The sequence below is a fragment of the Macaca mulatta genome, chromosome 1 (assembly GCF_049350105.2).
Source record: "Macaca mulatta isolate MMU2019108-1 chromosome 1, T2T-MMU8v2.0, whole genome shotgun sequence".
In the NCBI taxonomy this organism is placed as follows: Eukaryota; Metazoa; Chordata; class Mammalia; order Primates; family Cercopithecidae; genus Macaca; species Macaca mulatta.
Window position 1 is genome coordinate 30,243,709 of NC_133406.1, and position 20,417 is coordinate 30,264,125.

The window sequence follows — 20,417 nt, forward strand, 5'->3', positions numbered from 1 at the left end:
AGAAAGTCCTCTGGGGAAGGTTATTTTTTGATTGTTGTTATTTTGCTTTTGTAGATACTCAATTTTGTTAGGTTCAGGCTGCAAGTTTTAGCTCACCTTTCTGGATGCTGGTTCCAATGTTAGTTACATTTTCAAGGCTTTTGCTGTGCTGCTTTGGGTCTGTCTGTACATGTGCTACTCAGAGATAACTCCAGTATGTCTTTAGCCACAGAATTAGAAGATTTCCTTCTCCATCTCTTTCCTCTCAAGTATTTCCTTCCCCCAAACTCTCTGACTTCCAATGGCTTTTTTTCCTAGTTATGTGGTCACTAGAAAGATAAGATTTAACTTGAAACTATATTGACCATAATACCCATAATTCCCCATGATTGGGGCTGCCTTCAGGGCAAAGTGGTAGAGAAAAGAGAGAGGAAGATAAAAATAAAAGTGATTCATCTACGCTTTTTGTACTACAGGATTTCCTTTTGGTTTCTTTCTAGTTCCTCTGGCCCGAAATCTGGTTTTCCCTCAAGGTGTTAGGTACTGGAGCCATTGTTGCCACCATATTGTAGGTTCATGGCTGGGCTGCCCTTGGTGTAGAACTGGGGAAAAATAGAAAAACTGATGGGAATTTTCTACCCTTCCCATTTTTCCCAGTCCTCTTTTTATGGGGACCTCTTTTCTGGGCCCTCTGATCAGAAATACTCTTAGAGCTTTTACTGCTTGGTTCCATGATGGAACCACTCTTGAGTCAAAGTGGGAAAACAAAAGAAGAAAAATACTAAGGAAATTCACCTGTGAATGGATTTTTCTTCAAGTTTAGCTTCTCCTTCCTAATCTGCTTGCATTCTTAATTTTTTAGAGCTCTCAACTAGTTACAGTTTATGTTTTGTTCACAATTTTCAGTTGTAGTATGTGAGAGATAGTGACTGTAGTGGACTTGTTCTATCTTGGCTAGCAATGGGAGTTCTCTGTATCTATGCACGTTTGTATTGATTCTTCATAACTCACAGCGCCTGTCACCTAGGTGATGAGAAAAACTTACATATTGAGTGAAAGGATGAATGAACAAAGGAATGACAAAATAAGAATATGAAAAAAAATAAAGGAAGGAGGAAAGAAAATGAATAGATGGATGGGCAAGGAACATGTGGTTCCTACAGGTGTGTCAGTCTTTAGGCATGATTCTACTTTATGGTCAGCAGATGGCAGTAGAAGACAGTGCCCACTCAGTGATTTTTTTAAAAAAATGTATTGAACACTTATTGACAGTCTACTATGGGCAAGGCCCTTTAATAGGAACTGAGAGGGGTGAAAGTGGGGAGGAGGATGGGGTCCAAAGAAAAATAAGAGTCAATTTCTGGCCGTTAACAATTCACATGTTGACAAGTACAGAAAGATTAACCAAATTATGGACATATATGCCATATAACTAAATTACGGACATAACGGGGTGAGAGTCCATAGCCTCTACATTCATGAGGTCATGGCCCTGTCTGCAGGCTGAGAACTAGGTGGTTGGGCAGATTTTAGCTGCAGTACACTGTTCTTTGTTGGTGGGGTGGCCAGCCACTGCTGGATCAAAAGCCAAAGACTCAATTGCTTCTAGGTTCGCAGACAGAAGCTGAGTGACTACTGTAGCCTGCTTGTAGTAGTCACTTGACCCTCCGAAGGGCCTGGATGGACTCAGTTTGTTCTCATGTGGGGATGTGGGCCCAGTGTTACCAGATCTTCCATTTCTCATGACAAATCAAAAATACAAACTGATATGAAATTTCCTGATTTGTAAATGCTGGCACTAATTCACAGTTTACAGAGCACTGAGTGAGTCAGTCAAAACACATCTATGGGCTTAGAGTTGGCTCTTGAACCATCATCACTTCATGGTCTCTATTCCAGAGAGTCATCTATGAGTTCCTTTCAAGGTCTCTGCCATGGATGAGATCCAGACCAAAGTGTCCCTCCTTTCCCCGCCCCCTTCATTCCCCATTCCTTATGTACAGCGATTCCCTTAAGAGAGTGACACTTATCAGCCTTTCTCCATGCCAGTGAGCCCTCCTGATCTCTCCTCCAGGAAGGAGCCACCAGGCTGGCCAATCAGGGCAGGTGGCTGGGTTTCAAGCACTCCATTTCTGGTGTCCTTCTTACATCTCAGATACATCAGTTTGAGCACGACCCTAAATGTTCATTGATGTGCAGAAAATATTCAGAAATTATTTTGATTTTAAAGGTTAATTTTCTTTTTAAATCTATTTAAAATTTCCCTCAAACATTTAGGTTACATTTAAAATATTATTATTCTATTTACATGTCTACATACATACTTTATTAATTGTTTACTTGTTTCTTATTTTTTAATAGTTAGATCTGAAGGAGAATTTAGATTTTGAGTTTCTCTTGCTGATTCCTTATTACAACTATCCAGGACAAAGAAAAAGGATGAATAGTACTCCACATTCCTTAAGGCCATGGAAGCTGGGAATCTGGTCCAAGGGCACTAGGGTGCCTGAGAAATGCAGTACCAAGAGGCACAGAATGTCGACTCAGGAAGGAGGTAGGATGTTTCTTTCCCTCTTTCTCTCCTCCAGTGATCAGTACTCCAGGTGGCATAGCAAAAGTCAGAAAAGTACAGCAGTTGCAAGGGCGTGTCTCTCTGAGGTTCAGCCTCAACTCTTCCGCTAAGCAGAGATGTCACTTTGGACACATTGCCTAGCCTCTCCATGCCTGAGTTTTCCTTCTGTGAAGTGGGAGTGTTCACATATCTCTGGGAGGTGTGGGGAAAGGGAAGATGTTGATCAAAGGGTATAAATATTCAGTTAGATTAGAGGAATATATTTTAGTGTTCTATTGCACTGCATGATGACCATAGCTTATAATATGTTATTATATATTTCAAAATTACTAAAAGAATAGATTTTTAATGTTCTCATTACAAAAAAGGATAAGTTGGTGAAGCGATTGATATTTTAATTAGCTTGATTGAGTCTTTCTACAATGTATACATAGAAGAAAACATCACATTGTACCCCATAGATTTACACAATTACATATATTATCTCATAGAGCTATTCTGAAGATTAAGTAAAATGTCTGGCCTAATATAAACAGGAGGTAAACAGATAGGTATTTATTTATTGTTTCTTTGATATAAATGTTGACATCAGATTTATTTGTTAAGACCAACTGTAGACAAGATGGTGAGAACCAGCAAGATGTCCTCAGGAATTCCAGCTTCACTTATCCCACAGGGCTGACTGTGGCCCCTTCAGAAGTCCAGATACTTTTTATTCTCATTTCCTTTCCAGTCTCAATGTGAACTCTTAGCAAAGAACTGGATCCTTCTCAATCAGCTATTTCCTTCCTATAGTGCTAGGGTTTCAGAGAGGCGGAAGAAGAATAGATGGGTGAGGGCCTCATCCCAGAAATCCTAGGGCCTCATCCCAGAAATCCTAGGGCCAGGCCTCTTCTGGGAGCATCAGATGCCTACAAGGTATTTATGGACTGACATCTGTGAGTGTGTCTGTTTTCTTAGTGTTGGTGTCGGGTGTGTAGAATTTGAAAGTGAATGGCAACTCTAGTGTCTTGTGTGTTACGAGCTTTCAACAGGTGGCAGAAGAGCGCTGTGAAGAGAAGTCACAAGGATTCACAATCACTCTCCAAAATAGTGGGAAGTCAAGCAAAAAAGGGTGGCTTGTTGAGAACAGTTGCGATGATTCTGAAAGCAACTCATTAGGGTTGGCAAGTTAAGCTCCAATATGAATTCATTTAGAAACTAGAAAAACAAGAAGAGACCAGTCTTCCAGATGAAAGGAGATTCTGTGTGAAAGGAGAGACTTCTAGAAGTGTGGATGGCAAACTATCCCAAAAGCCTGAGTGGTAGGGTAACATGAATGGACTTCATTTAGTTTGATTACCTGCAAGTTCAAATGTGGGTATGAAATGTAGGATCAGCTCATAGGGTGGCAGAGGAGTTGGTTACCTATACGATTTAATTGGAGAATTCCTGAATCTATTTTCTTCCACCCAGTTTCACTATTATGGTTTATATGGGGTCAGCCTTTTCTCTAAAAGGTCACTATTATAATGCAGGTACAGGACACCCCTCCAGCCCCTTAATGACAAAATATTAACTCTTGCTAACTGATATTAATTCTTCTGATTAGTTTATGTCACTTGGAAGAGTGAATTGTCCCAAGGAAAGAATGGAGAACAGGCTAGACCTTGATATTGCTAAAGCTAGTGCTGCACTCATGGCTAGGCCTGTGTTCTTGTGTTGAACAGAAACAATTTCATAGAATGCCAACATCAGAAAAGGCACTCTGTGATCACAATAGGGGAAAAAAAATCCACTCTATAATTCTGTCTGAGCACAGATGAAACCAAGAGCATTGTCTAAAAGTGACCACAAAAATGCCCAGTGTGCCCCTATCCTTATTGATATAAGTGATTGCTGCTGCTTTACCAAGAAATGCTTTAGTCAGTCTTGTTTTATACTTCACACCTTCTAGGTAAGAATTATTAAGATACCCAGTCATGGGATCCCAACAATATCCAACACAGAGAAAAGTTCCACTTCCTTAAACTCTGTCCAAAATCACTTAACACAAGGTTTGGCAAGAGAGCACCTGATGTTCAGAGAGAGATGAAAACTAGGGAAAGAAAGTACCAAAGGAAGGGAAAGAGATGATGAAGCCAAAACCTCAGGGCTTTACAGTGGGGCCTTGAGAGGGCTCTTGTTTCAGTGTATTCAGTAACCTGAAGCCAGGGACCCTGCTTACACTGCCCACCACTGACATTTCTCCTCTGATCTAAGTCTCTGCTTAACAAAGAAGTCTGTGGATACTCTTAAAGGCTCCCCGTCTGGAATGGGGGTGAGTTTGTTCAGCTCACTCCTTCTTCTCCTTCCTGAGCAGCTGACTTATTCTGATGTGGTTTTGTGGTTATACAGTAAGCAGCACTGCTTATGTGGACATGGTGTACTTTCAGTTTCTGAAAGTGAGTCATGTTGACTTTCCTCTGAGGAGTAAGAGTGACCCTTGCTCAAAAGGACAATATGACTAGAAAGAAGAAACACCAGAGGCCACCAGTACCAGAATGTTTACCAATGTAGGCAGTCACTAGATTTTAGGAGTAGTTTGTGTCGTCTTTTTAAACAAGGTAAACTAGGAAGAAGCATTTGGTTTTGAACCTTTGAGTGTTTGCCAATGTTTGAAGTACTTATCTATTTTTACTCATCATTTAAAGTGATGTTGGTGGCTAAAGAGTTCAAGATCTACAAACATACTTAAATAAGTTTACATTTGGTCAGCCGGTACCTGATGGGGAAATTTCCAAGAGGATCACTTGCTAGTATTACATGTTTAATTTTTGTGTCTGTTAATGGCTTGTGATATTGGACTATTCATCCAGGCCCTAAGAAATCTCAGCAGGCCTATTGAGAATCAAAATTGAGGCTGTAAATAGTCGGCCAATATACAGAATAAGGGGTTTCTTGTAATCTAACTCTCCTTCGTGGTCCTATTTGGTTAATTTTTTCATGATAACGTGTAGATCCAAGATGGGCTCTTGTCACCACTTCTGCGCCTTTGACAAGCATTGTTATTTGTCTTATGTTTTTCTTGCTTAGCCAGGATGTAGCCTCAAGATACTTCCCGTCACCATGCTCCTTACAGCCACTACTGTCAGATCACAGTAGATAAGTGAGATGAAGCCCATTTGCATGTCTGCCCTAGAATCTCCATTTAACTTTGCTCTTGGGCATCCAAATCATAAGAGTGCCATTGTCCTCTAATTGAGGAGACTGTCTTTCTTTCCTCCATAATTAAATCCCTCTGGGTCCAAGAAAGTGCAAATAGAATTATTGTCAAATTCTGTATCACTGAGTCATCATCACTACCTGTTGCCTTGGTAAGTCATTTGTGCAATTGGAGAGAATAAGAAAAGCCCAGTAGTGAAGAAGCATGTATTAAATAATTAGTGAGATATTCAAGACAGTTTATATTTCATAAGTTATAAAAATTGCTCTTACTTCATGGGACTGAATTTTCTTCTTTTTCCTTCCTTCCTTCCTTCCTTCCTTCCTTCCTTCCTTCCTTCCTTCCTTCCTTCCTTCCTTCCTTTTCTTTTTTTGAAAGGAAGTCTTGCTTTGTTGCCCATGCTACAGTGATCACAGCTCACTTCAACCTCTGCCTCCCAGACTCAAGCGATCGTCCCACCTCAGCCTCCTGAGTAGTTGGAACTACAGGTATGCACCACCATGCCCGGCTAATTTTTGTATTTTCTGTAGAGATAGAGTCTCACAATGTTGCCCAGGCTGGTCTGTGAACTACTGGACTCAAGTGATCTGCCTGCCTTAGCCTCCCCAAGTGCTGGGATTACAGGAGGCTGAATTTTCAAGGCAAGGCAGGTCCCCCTTTCAACTTTTGTTAGGTACGAGGCCTGTCATTTGGTAGTTGCTATAAAGTAGATGACAGCATCTATTAGGGTAGAATAGATTCAGTAGGGAGACTTACTAAACTCTTAATATTTCTGAAATTTAGTGTGTGATAGCTATTTGTGTTTCTTAATAAAATATATTTATTAAAATCATAATAGACAAGTACTGATTAAATATTGTTCTAGCTGAGAGTCTTGGTTGCAATTAATAGGTATAAACTCTAGATTATATAAGCAGAAAAAGGACTTACTGAAAGGTTCTAGAGTAGCTCAGAGAAGCAACTAGAAATCTAGAAGATAAGACTTCAATCAAAAGACAGTCACCACACTTCCATCAGGCTGGTGCAAGAGCCGTGTACTTGTCTGATTCTCAGAGAAGAGAGTGGAGATTCTTTAAAAAAAATTTTTAAGTACATATCTATGCATATATACAATGTATTTTTTAAACTTTTATTTTAAGTTAAGGGGTACATGTGAAGGTTCATTATATAGGTAAACCTGTGTCATGGGGGTTTGTTGTATAGATTATTTCATTACCCAAGTATTAAGCCTAGTACCCTTTAGTTATTTTTCCTGATCCTCTCCCTCCTCCCAACCTCTACTCTCTGATAGGCCCCAGTGTGTGTTGTTCCACTCTATGTGTCTGTGCGTTCGCATCATTTAGCTCCTATTTATAAGTGAGAACATGCAGCATTTGGTCTGGAGAATGGGGTTTCTTAATCTTCTGTTACGTAAACTCCCTTGGCCATAGGGTAAAGCCTATGAAACTCTTCTCAGAATAATATTTTAAAATGTATAAAGCAAAGTGCATGGGATTACCAAGGAAACCAATTCTACTGAAATATGGTTATCAAAGTAGTAAAAAATCCCAAATATATGCTACGGTAATATATGTGCTTCCTTATTAAAGCATTAAATAACGTTAACTGGTGGGTCTAATTATTAATGTAACTTCAGTAGTGATGAGTATAAATGGATCTTGGTTATCCACAAGCTCTGTAGCTTACAATATCTGCAATGAGTGTTAGAAATATTATATTATCTGTAATTTCAACCAGTGACAAAGTCATTACTGCTTCTACAACTGTGGTTAGTTTAATGCCTACATTCATAATTAAAGAATATTCCAAATTTTAGTTTGCAGTTAGTGAAAATAAAGTCATATATTTTTTTCTACTCATTTTCATGGATTTCTTCGAATTTTATTTATAGGCTCCAGGTTAAGATCCCCAATTTTAGACTGTGAACTTCTTGAAGGGGAAATTTTTGCTTTATTCAGTTTTGCACTTATGTTATCTCTATTTATGTAAGTGTTGTGTGTCCTTTTACTACTAATAAGTGACATATTCCTTCTTCCGAGCACTTATGCAAATATCTGATAATTGGGGCAGGAGATCCCAAATACAGTGCAGATTACCATTCGATACTGATGATTCTTGGGTTATCTTGTGCAGAAAAGCTCACTCACCTCATTCTACAGCCATACACTTCATTCCTCTTCCGAATCACACTAGTGAAATTCTGTGGAGCAGTCACTCATAGGGTTCTACCACAGGACCTGACTGCTCTTCTGGACTGCATGGACAGCCATTTCTTTGATGTTGTCTTCTGGAAGGACTTGGATTTTACAATAGCGATTGTCTACCTAACCTTCTCTGAGTAAAGAAAATTCACTCCTTTCCAGAAAGTCACAATTATTTTCTCATCTCTCTGTCATTTTAATTGCTTTATTGGAGAGTTTCTTTCTGTCATCCATTGGTTCATGTTCAGCTAGTCGGCCTTCCAGCTGACTATAATTTCTTGTTTTAAATGAAGTTAAATTTGAATTGAGCAATTTGTACTTGGTAAATATTCAAGAAAAGTTATTATGCTAACATTATTGAAGAACTTCTTGATGAATTAAAGTGTGGTTTGTCCCTTTAACATCCCACATGTCTGGTACTTGGATTCTTATATCTGCAGCTGTGATGCTTTAACTGTCATGCCTTGTTTCACAATTTATTGACTTCATTTAATAGTCGAGAGAAAATGAGGACTGAAAATGATTTATCAGATGGGATATTTCTTCTATCTACCTCTTTCCTGCCATCTTTATCTCATTACGAAATATGGAAAGTAAAGAAATACAATGTGAAATATCAAAATGTATTATAAGGAAAATCTCTTTATGTGGTCAATAAAATCAGAAACAGCAACAACAAAAAGATCTCACAATGACATGAGCTTTGAAAAGCTTTTGGATGTTACTGAATACTTTTCATCTTATTGATCAAAACATCTTTCTGAAAGAATGACTAAGTTTATTTGAAATCAGAAAATCAAGCCAGAAAATTCATTCTGTCCTGTCCCATTGCACTTATTTCACAAACAATTCTTTTCTCATTGTCTAGACACAAACAGCGGCTGTTAGAGGATCTGAGGAGTTTGAACTGCGGAGAATTTGATCACATAACTGTTTGGAATTACCACAACTCCAAGGTGTATCGGAGATTGTTATACGTCTCGAAGAGACAGGAAACTGAGGTACAGAAAATGAAAATGACTTGTTAAAGTCATCTATCTATTAACAGTCAACAACAGAATTAGAATTCTACATTTCTGAACTTCTATCCAATTGTCTTTTAAAAGGGCAGGCACGGCCGGGCACGGTGGCTCACGCCTATAATCCCATCACTTTGGGAGGCTGAGGCGGGCGGATCATGAGGTCAGGAGATTGAGACCATCCTGGCTAACATGGTAAAACCCTGTCTCTACTAAAAATACAAAAAAAAAAAAAAAAAAAAAAAAAAAAAAAGAAAGAAAGAAAGAAAGAAAAAAAAAAATAGCCTAGTGTGGTGGCAGGCGCCTGTAATGCCAGCTACTGGGAAGGCTGAGGCAGGAGAATGGCGTGAACCGGAAGGCAGAGCTTGCAGTGAGCAGAGATCGCGTCGCTGCGCTCCAGCCTGGGGGACACAGCCAGTCTCCGTCAAAAAACAAAAAAACAAAAAAACAAAAAACAAAAAAACAAAAAAACAAAAAAAAAGGCAGGCACAAATCCATATTTATAGTAAAGAAACTTTTGCAGATTGTGCCTCTATAGTCTCCTTTTCAAAGTTTTTATTTTTCAGTTTTTCTAAAACCAACTATTTATTCACTGTGAATTCCTTTCCCCCCCGCTAGGGAGAGCACTAGCCGTCAGTTCTAACTTGGAAAGCTGAGCCTAAGCTTGCTTTCTTAGGTCATTCTGGAGCAGTTGGTGCAGACTTTTGTTTCCCTCCAGTGAAAATATAATTCATTTCAGATGAATTGTCTATTTCTCCAAGGCATTCCTGTGTAACTTTGCTAAGAATTTATTGAGGAGGTGCTATATGTAGAGCCTTGCACTTCCACTCATTTGGAGGACGGGGATGTATAACTTAAGCTATTCCTAAGGGCTTTTAAGCCGAACAGACATCCTGGTCTTTTTCCTGGGAAAGGAACTACAGAGTTTCCAGACCAGCGATCTGAAACACTTCCCAGACATAAGCTGCTTTTGAGAGATGGCCTCCTAGAAAGAAAAGTTGACCTACTCTCTCAACACATTGTCTGAAAGTCTGTTTTTGTTCATTCCAATCACTTCATGTGAGCAAAGAATGAACTGAATTCTTGTCCTCTAGAAATAATTGCTTAAATAAAGAAGGTTTTATTTTTTTTCTTTTCCTCTTCCTTTCTTCCTTCTTTTCTCTCATTATTTTGTTTTTCCCAAGAATCTTTATTGAGGTTAGAACCAAAGAACAGAGATAGGATATGAATAAAACATGGTTTTTGCCCGAAGGAGATAGACATGTCATAAACTACAATGTAATATTTTTTCTGTAATAAGTATATCTGTAAAATTTAATGGCAGCACAAAGCATGAGTGCCTAACTACCGGGGTAATTAGGGGAGTCTTTATACTGTATGTGAAATCTAAACAGGGTCTTGGAAAATGAATAAAAGTTTGACAGGTGAGTTATTTATACTTGTAAATTAAAAATTTAATGTACCCCAAGAAATAAGTGACAGAAGCCACATAAACAAAACTATTTTCTTATTACCTTAATTAGACTTGAGGGGAAAAGAAAACTAAGGTTGAGAACTAGAAAGTGATAGAGAAGCCCAACTCCAACTCTAAAATGTGGCTTTAAGAAATTGGCCAGAGACTCTGAGCTGCCAACGGTTCTACCAAGCACTTCCTGCTTCTAGGTGATCTGAAGTTTCTGACGGGAGGTCTTTAGAGCTAGTGTCTGGCTCTCTATCAAATATCGCTTTCCTAGCCATCGGAGGGGCCCCAGCTACTCAAAACTGAAATTGTTAGTTAAACCACAGCTTTGACTACTCAGCCCCCCAAGTCTCCAGTCATACTTTACTTGTTAATTATCTCTACTCCCACACAGAACCTGCCCTTTTTTTTGCTGGGTGATGCCAGTAAACTCACCTCTGACTAGGATTAGGTTATATGGGAGGTCAAAGCCCTATGGGATTTTTAGAATGTTTAGCAGAGTATTAAAGCATCCCTGGGGGCTGCCCCTCATAGATGTGCCAGTGTGACCTACCCCCATCCTAACTCCTCACATAAACATGGTGGCTTTCTTCTAAAGTTCACTTGCGGTAAATGGTTACGAATAAGTACACGACTAAAATGAACTATTTACTAGCTAATTTTTGGAGGCATTTTACTTTTAGGACAAAAAGCCAAGTGACAAAATAAAACTTCTAGGGGATCAATCCAGATTTTGTTCAATCTCCCCAATCTTCTATTCTACATCTATTTTCCATATATGTAATTATAAATAATTAGGCTGACAACCTAAAAAAAAAAAAAAGATTGTTGATTGTTTTGTACTTGTGAATGCCAAAAACATTAGAGCAATAAAAATTAAAACAATGTATACATATGTAACAAATCTGCATGTTCTGCATATGTATCCTGGAACTTAAAGTAAAATTAAAAAAAAAAAAAAAAAAGGAAGTGACTGCAGATTAACCACAGAATTAACTTGAAAATTCTCTTCTCTATGTGTTCGGGTTGATTGATTTCTTTCTGTGAAACTTCATGTATTCTGTTTTCTTAAACTGAAAAGAAGTTTTAAAAGCATTGTTTTACATATCCAAGAAGAAAATGTAGTCAATGAAAACTAGGAATCATATTCTAATTTTAATTTAACTAATTGCTTAATATGCATTGGATAATTTTTGTTTCCTTATACCTGATCACTGCACACTTTTTATTTCAAAATGAACAGGAGGAAAATAGACATAAAAATAAATGCTCAGGCTCAGTTACAAATTCTATCTGCATTCAGCTGGTGACTTTAGATAGGGTTGATAATCCAAATCACTTGTGGAGCTTGGTAAAAATCACGCTCTTTTTTCCACTCCCTGACATTTTTATTCACTGGATCTGGCTGCCGTCTGGACATATTTATTTTGGAGAGGCATTCTGTGTGATTTTGATGCTTTTCCATTTTGAGAACTACCAGTTTAAATTATTTTCTTTTTAGTCTTTGTGTCCTCTATTGTACCTTCTCTAATTTGCTGCTTACTGTTTATTGAGCAATTTTTATTTCCTTGTATGTATTACTTCACACCTCCTTATTCCAAAAAGAACATGGAAAATTCAGAAGCGATAACTAGCAATATCTAGATATCCAGTAGTTCCCAGTCAGTTACTTAGAACTCAGCATAGGGTTCCTTGGAGGAGGCAGAGACCCAAGAAAAATGGAAAAGTTTTATGTATTCAGAGACCTGGATAGGAGTGTATAGACCAGGTAGCTCACGGGGATGCGGGAGCTATGTCAAGGGTGTTTCTGGAAGGTTGGAAAAGGCCAGCTGTTTTCTAGCTACCCCTTTTCTCAGGAACAAAGCAGGGGATCATGATTCTTACGGTAGGGGAATTGATATTTTGCCTAGTTCGCTTCTTGGTTCCGTGAAGGAATTGATGGTCTCACTGGGGCCTGCTGAATGGACTGGAACTACAGAAGAAGGGCTCAACAGTCTCAATTCAAATGGTCTCACAAAGCGTAAACTCTCACTGGAATGCCGAATCGTAATCCCTCTATCCCGGCGCACAACTGAGACCACCACCATGAATCAGGAAGTAAACATCTATCATTAGTGAAAAACTGTCCAAAGAAGTGAATCTGTCAAAAAGAGGGCACTTGAACTGAAATATTCACTCCTGTACCTGTATTCTTTTCTACTTTTAACTTAAACTTCTAATTTGAATGTACTCTAAACTTGAAATCCGGTGTCTCAGTTTTTTGCTTTCCAGACTTGGAGGAATTTCCCCAACGTCCCAATGCCCCACTGGGTTTCACTCTGCACTGGGTCTGTAGCTTTCCAGGAGTTCTATTGCTTCCTCTTCTTTCTTTCCCGTTTTTGCAAACACGGTGACACAATGACTGTCCCTCTCCTTTTATGAAACCACATAAAGTCATAACAAGCAAATGATCATACTCCAGCATGGACTTTACAGTTATTATTTTTTTTTTCTGTGTGTCTTGTGGGAGGATGGAGTGGAATTCGTCTCAAATTGACAGCATTTCTAGTTGAAGCTGTGTAATCTCTTGCCCCTTTCTCATTTTTCTTTAGGTATTGGTACAACAAAGATAATCAGTTCCTGAACCTGAATAAAAGATTTGATGGACAAGGATGAAAGGAGATGTGGATTTTCAAAAAAGGGATTTCTCTTTCTCTTTTAACCTCTTTAGAGATAAACATCCCTTTATTCTCAGAATTTTGAAACAAAATGTCATTTTGTTCTTTGAAAACCTGAAGTTAAATTTTATACAAAAGTTATTATTAGTAGAGTCACTACATATGGAAAAGAAGATATATTCATTGTAAGCAGCATTTCCTAGTGACAAATAGCTTTAAGATTTGTTTCAAACATAAAACACAGCTACCAAAGAGGGCAATTGCTGGATTGCAGTTGTATGGTAAGACCATGCTTCGCTTTGTAAGAAATTTTCACGCTATCTTCCAAAGCAGCTGTACAATTTTTCATTCCCACAGGCCATAAATTAGAGTTCCTGTTGCTCCACACCCTCACCAGCATTTAGTGTTGTCTGTATTTTGGTTTTGGATTTTTGCCATTCCAATTGGTATATGGTGGTGTCTTGTTTTAATTTGCAATTCCCTAATGACATATGATGTTGAAGATCTTTCCATGTATTTATCTGCCATCTGCATACCATCTTTGCTACATGTATACATCTTTTCCCTATTTTTAAATTGGGTTGTTTGTTTTTTAACTTGATATTTCAAGAGTTTTTGGTATATTTTGGATACAATTCCTTTATCAGATATTTGTTTTGCAAATACTTTCTTCCTGTCTGTGGCTCATCTTTTCATTCTCTGAAGGGACCATAGTTTAAAAATGACATATGTCATGCAAATAAGCAGTATTCTTGGTTTCCTGGGAGTGCTCAATTAAAATGTTAGGAAAGGGGTAAACGGGGAAACTTAAAAGTTAAACTCTCTTAACTATGGGAACTTAAAGAGAATGATCACAGGAGCCATAAGGGAGATTATGTGAATTATCAAATTTTGTAGAATAAAGTGGACATCCTGCCAGTGTTTGGTGCCATTTAAGAGAGCCCCATCCTGGTGGGCCATGTATGCCCTTGTTTAGGTCTGGTGCTTGCGATCTTTCCTTCTGAAACCTCTATCTTGCACTTTATTTCATTCTTCTAAGATCATTCTTTCTTGATGAATCTCCTACCATTTATATCACTGAAAGCCTGCGTTTGACACCCAATGTGTGGTACTGAATCATGAGCTTGGGCTTTAATGCCAGAGAGATTGGGCCTTAGCACTCAACTTTGTGACTTAAGAACTGTGTGACTTTAAGGAAGTTGTTAGCATCCAGCAGCCTGTTTCTTTGTGTACCTAGCTCACAGTTTTACTGAGAAGATTAAGTCATATTAAGCATTCAGTGCATTGGATGGCACTGGTGCTCAGCAAATGCCAGTTCTTTTTTCATCCTCCTTTCTTTTCCTCTAGGTTCTCTCTACCTTCATAGCCTACACTCTTTTGTTTGTTTGTTAGATTAACAATTTTCCTTGAGTCTGAATATTCCTCTAAAGAACACTGTGAGCATTCCTTCCTCCCTCCTATTGACTTTCTCTCTTTTAAATGTCCTGTGGTCAGTCCCCATGTGGTCTTTTCTGGTCTCAAGATGAAGCTCCCACACAGGAACAATGGAAGGTATTTCTTGGATCTTCACCTTCCTTTTAGCTTTTACTATTTTTGTTATTTCTAACTTTTCTGCTCTTTTTAGAGGCTCTGAATTAAGGAATTCAGTGATATAAGTATTTGATGTTGAACCACTATGTTCCTAGTATTGTGACAAACCTGTGGGTCTTAAGAGAATCAAAAGATATAAATTTTCTCTTCAAATTGATGATCTACTCAGGAAGAGAAGATATATACACACAAAATAGACTTCAACATTAGACAGCATGTGTCTAAAGGTAAAGTGCGGTCAGAACGTGAGCCGATGGCTTCATGGTTTTCACTGGAATATCACATGGGTAACACCTCTTGGCTAAAGGAGTTCAGGGAGATGAGGATGGGGTTGATAATGAGGAACAACAAAGAGAGAGGATAATTCAGTGTGTGAGTAGAGTTGGGAGGAGGAGACTGGTGATCTTTGGAGGATTACTGAAAGAAGTTGCTCTAGGGATTAGGGGAGAATCTGACCATCAGGCATAGGCTCCTGGAACAGGAGAACTTCTCTTTTCCTCCCCTCCCACTTTCTTTCTGTAATTTACTTTCCTTTTTTCTTTTCTTTTTTTTTTTTTTTTCTGGTCATGACCATATATCTAGTGAGAACTGTGATATGCAGGACTTTAACCATGTGATTATTAAATCAATACTTTAAAAAATTCTACATTGTTACAAAGAGGATTTATGAAAGCTTACAAAGCTAAAAAGAAAGTAAATGAATAGGAAAAATAAGGCATTGGGAAAATAAATGTGTGGGACATTAGGTGGGTTCAGGCGTGAAACTAGAGCAGAAAATTTATCCTAGAATTTACTGCACTTATTGGAGATGGGCCCGTTTAGGAACTGATATAATTGTTCACAAAGTGAATATAATTGTTCACAAAATTTCTAGGATTCATCAGGTAACAACCTGTGGTATAAGAGAAAAGCATTCATTCCTGATACTAAAGCCATGAAAAGCTTTTTCCCCACATTCTTTATAGATTAAAGATTCAGAATATAAAAACCTGACTTTGACTTTTGTAAGAATTTCATTGTATTATAGGAAGGAAGAAAGAGAATATACACTAACCAGAACCCATCATACTCAATTTTTTTACATTAAAATTACAAGGTTTATTTTCAAATTGAATATATCAAAGACCACCCCCCCCCCCCAGCATTTCTTTATGACTCATGGAGCTAAGGAGGGGATCTCATGACACTCAAGAAGGGAAGATGGGAGATCTTAACATTCAACTTCAAACATAATCCCCTCTCCTCTCTCACCTTCTGCTAGGGGCTGAATTGCTTCCTCTCAAAATTCATGTGTTGAAGCCCTAAGCCTCAGTACTTCAGAATAAGATTGTATTTAGAGATAGGGCAGTCAAGTTAAATGATGCCATTAAGGTGAGCCCTAATCCATTGTGACTGGTGTTCTAATAAGAATAGGTGATGAGAACACAGAGTGAAATAGCAGACCCAGGTATGCACAGAGAAAACCATGTGAGCACATAGCAGGAAGGCTGGTATCTGCAAGCCAAGGAAAGAGCCCTCAGAAGAAACCAAACCTACTGACGTCTTGGTCTTGGACTTTCAGCCTCAAGACTGGGAGAAAATTAATTCCTACTATTTAAGTTACCCAGTCTGTGATATTTTATTAGGGCAGCCCTAGCAAACTAGTACACCTTGCAATTGCTCTTATAGGCCACAACAAAATTCCCCTTGCTTAAATTTACTGTGATCATGTTAATGTTCTCTTTAAAAACCAAATGTTTCATCTTCTTATTCTGATTTTCACAGTCTTCGAAAATTTGGTTCCAACTTGTCTTTCCCTACTTAAGTCACGCTATACAGAACTCGTCTAGCAAAATTGCTTAATCCATCACCCTCCTTCATCCCCAGGTGTGCTTTGTACTTTATATGTTCACGTCTTTGCTAATTCTACCTGGACTATTGCCATGTTGATCCTTAACCCATCAGTGTGCATCTCAAATATGCACTCATCCGCAAAGCTCTTGGTTACCTTAACTAGCATATCGTCCTCTCCTGAATTTTTGTAACATATTGTCATCATTTATTCATGTCTTATTCCTCTCTTTTGGAGGTAAGATCCTAGAAGGCACAAATCATGTTTTTATACCTATGTATGAATTTCCCAGCACAACACCTTCCAAAAAGAAGGTGATCCATTTCTTCATCTATTCATCCATACATTCTGTTAGCCACATATTGTATTAATTTCAGGGGCTGCAACAGAGGACAAACAGATGTAGTCTCTGTCCTGTGGAGCTCATATTCCATTTGAGGCACAGATAAATGAATAATTAAGCAGTTATGTTGTTGCCAGCATCTCCGATGGAGAATGATGCTGTGATCTATGTCAGGTAGCATGCTCGGAGAAAGCCTTCTGTGGTTGTGTCATTGACATGTAAAATATGAATAAACCAGCCCCATGGCAGGGGATAAGCAGGGGCTCAGCTCTTGGGGCAGGGGTGAGTTTGGGGTCCTCCCAGGGGTGAATTCGGTGTGCTCCAGACTGGCATACTGAGAGCGCTGTGAACAAGAGGGAGGATGGAGAGGAAGGCCAGGGTCAAGTCCTGCAAGGCTTAAGTCCTTTTGAAGCTTTCAAAGAATATTAAGCAGGGAAGTGTTCAAAACACAATTCTAGCATCGCTACTGTAGAAAGGATGAATTGTCAAAGCGAAAGCATGGAAACACGTTAGGAGGCTATTGTGGTACTCAAGTTAAAAGTAGTGGCTCATGAATGGGGATGGTGATAGTACAGAAAGAGAGAAGTGGGTAGGCATAGGATATCCTAGAGGCAGAACTTACAAATGGATAGGATGTGAGGAAGGAGAGACATCAAGGATTATCCCCAAATTTCTGTCTCCACTAACAATTTTTTTACTTTTAAATTTTTTATTGAAAAGTAGGACTTGGGCACTAAAAAGTATCTTATAACACATACACACATACACACACACACACACAAATCTCCCAACTTTGCTAAATTACAGCCATCGGGGATAATCTCTTTAATAATTGAGTACATCTTCCAGAACATTTTAGTGCGTGTGTGTGTGTGTGTGTGTGTGTGTGTGTGTGTGTGTTCATAGTGAAAAGAAAAAGAATGTTATTTAAAACAAAAACAGCTACACCCATTTCTACCTTCCACAGGTATAGTATAAATCTGTCTTAAGTAAAGAGTGTTTTGCTGTGAAAAATCACCTTTATTAGTGTTTTTGATGAGTAACCTGGTGAGAGAGGGGAAAACAAAGGGAGAGATTAATTACCCTGCATGGTAAAGTATGGAGACTAATACACATGGGCAGTCTCTCTCACAGGTTCAGAGGGGAAAAAAAAGGGGGGACATACACGGAAGAGGCATCCAACATGAGGCCTGAGGAAATTGTTGGCATGTAAGGCATTGTCTGTGGTGGAGATGGTCAAGGATCTTTAGGATAGCAAAAACTAATATCTCTATAAATTTCTCAGCTCCTCTGTACTTCTTCCTAAACTTTCATTAAAATTTAATTACACACAACAAAGTGCTTTAGGGAATAAAAAGAAGATTGGTATTCAGGGTGGGAAAGGCAGTGTTGGAAGGGGAGAACAGGCCCAAGAGTGAGAGCCTGGTAGTCATGGAGAGTCAGGCTCTGCAGAATGAACTGATGGAGGGACAGTAGACATCACTCCATTTTTCTGTCTTATGACCAAGGAAATCCTGCAGTTTGGAACTTGGTGATTTGAGAACTGGACTAGGGCCATTTTATTTGGGTAGTTAAAAAACATACTTCGGAAGGCTGGAATGTTTAGGGATCTAGGCAGTGAAATCTGATTGTGTGTGTATTTATCATTGGAGAAACTTCTCATGCATCTCCAACATATTACAGTTATAGATAACTCTATCTATAGCTGAACATATTTCCTGAACATCCCTTACTAGGTTTCTAGACATAAAACAAAATTCTTATGATACATTTCTGAACTGTGAGTTGTAGTTCTTTCATCGCTTAAAAAACATCAGCATCACTGAAAAGGCATGGCAATGCTGGTAAGGGGCAGGGAATCTCCAGAATTTCAGAGTCTCAGTTGCCCCATAAATAAGAGATGGCAGAATTGTTGCATCACTTTTAAATTTGGATTTTTCATTTATGGCAACTCCTGCATTTAATTATTCTGTATCTGAAAGGTCACTAGAAACCAAGAGAAAAAAAGTAGTGTGGAAACTGAAAAAAAAAGTTTAACCAATTTCCATTCAAACAAAGATCCCTTCTTGCATTTTTGTTCCCTTTGAGGAGGTGATGAGGCAGAGAGAGGTTGTGGGGAACAAGGTGGTTATTGTTTTTGTGAAACTCTTTGGTTTTGACTCTGACCTTTATCTTATAGTGGAAGGTAGGGCGTTCTGTATTAAATGGAAGAAACTTGTGGTTAAGGAGTAGAGAAGCAGTAATTGGAGAGGCTGAGATATGGTCTACCAGAGACCCCATATTGGCTAGTGAGAATCACTTAGCAGCAGTATATAAGCTTTAATTAGGACAATAGGGTGACTTGTGGCTGAATTCCAAGGATCAGTATTGTTGAGACATTTTATAAGCTTGAGAAATTTGATTTATTGCCAGCCTTGATCAATACTACTCTTTCTCCTCCTAGCTACGTTCATAATTCCTCTTGCTTCTCATTCTCCCAGTTCAGGAAAATGCTGGCATCTTCAGATGCCTTTAGAAAAGACAGGCAGGGTTCCTCAAGTCCATACATAGCCACGTCCTCCCAAACATGCCTATTGCCATAAACTTTCTTATGTCCTCAGAAAGTAGGAGGAATAAAGGAAGAGACGTAAACGGTTTTGAGATCAAGTTCACCCTTCAGTATTCCCTAGGCTTATCATATGTGTTAATAAAAGTGGGGTTCTCTTCTTGTTTCCGTAGTTGACTTTGGGAAACTTTTGAAGAACCTAGGTGGTTTTTGTAATAAAGTACCTGTTGGCATTGTGGGAACTAAACTACTTTGACTGTGTTTCCGTAATATTAACATAATATATAATTGTTGCTTTCAATCATTATAGTTTATTGTTCTAGGTTCTGTATTTGCATGCTGACATGATGTAATTGGTTGAGCTCATTTTTTTGTTTTGTTTTGTTTTCGTGAAGATTCTTCCTTGGAAGTTAGATTTGTCATTCTCTAGTGAGCTATTCAGAAAGCACAGTTGTATTAGGACAGCAAATTATTCATGAAAGTGATGATTCTGGCAACTTGTCAGAAGGGAAAACCAAATACCCAAATGAATAAATCTGTTTTCCCCTTTCCTACAAGTTCAATTCATCTCTATCCCACAGAATCCACTGTAAGACTACAGAAGGTGCTGTCCCTGATCCCAGCTGGGGAATTTCTTGGTTCTTTCCAACAATTATGGTTTACCAAGAATTGTCCTTACTCTGCGCTATAATCTATGTCATCAGTAACACTGTGCTTGTTCAAGGAGTTGTCTGCTTATGGACTTGTCTGCTTACCAGACTTAAAGCTCCTTGAAGACTTGGGTAGCATTTTCTTCATCTCTTCATCCTCAGGGATGGCACATTGTAAAGGAAGACTTTACTTAGGGGTGCCCAGGAGTTTAGTTTGCATGCCCACCTCAGGAAACCTGCTATATGAGGGCAGACCAGAGGTAGCGTTTGCATTAGGATCTCCTGGGCTAACTGGAGAGAGACATTCTGGAATTGATGATACCAAATGAAGAGTTATTTAGATAGAGAACAATGACTTGCAGGATAGGAGGAGAGATGTCTTGGGAG

At 38.7% G+C, this 20,417-nt stretch overlaps 1 long non-coding RNA gene across 1 annotated transcript; it reads left to right on the forward strand.

Moving 5' to 3' along the window:
* Positions 1-2,337: 2,337 nt before the first annotated feature.
* On the forward strand, positions 2,338-11,389 carry LOC144340359 (uncharacterized). Its single transcript, XR_013416420.1, has 3 exons — positions 2,338-2,533; positions 6,114-6,223; positions 8,805-11,389. It is a non-coding gene; the product is annotated as an uncharacterized LOC144340359 (long non-coding RNA).
* Positions 11,390-20,417: the final 9,028 nt, after the last annotated feature.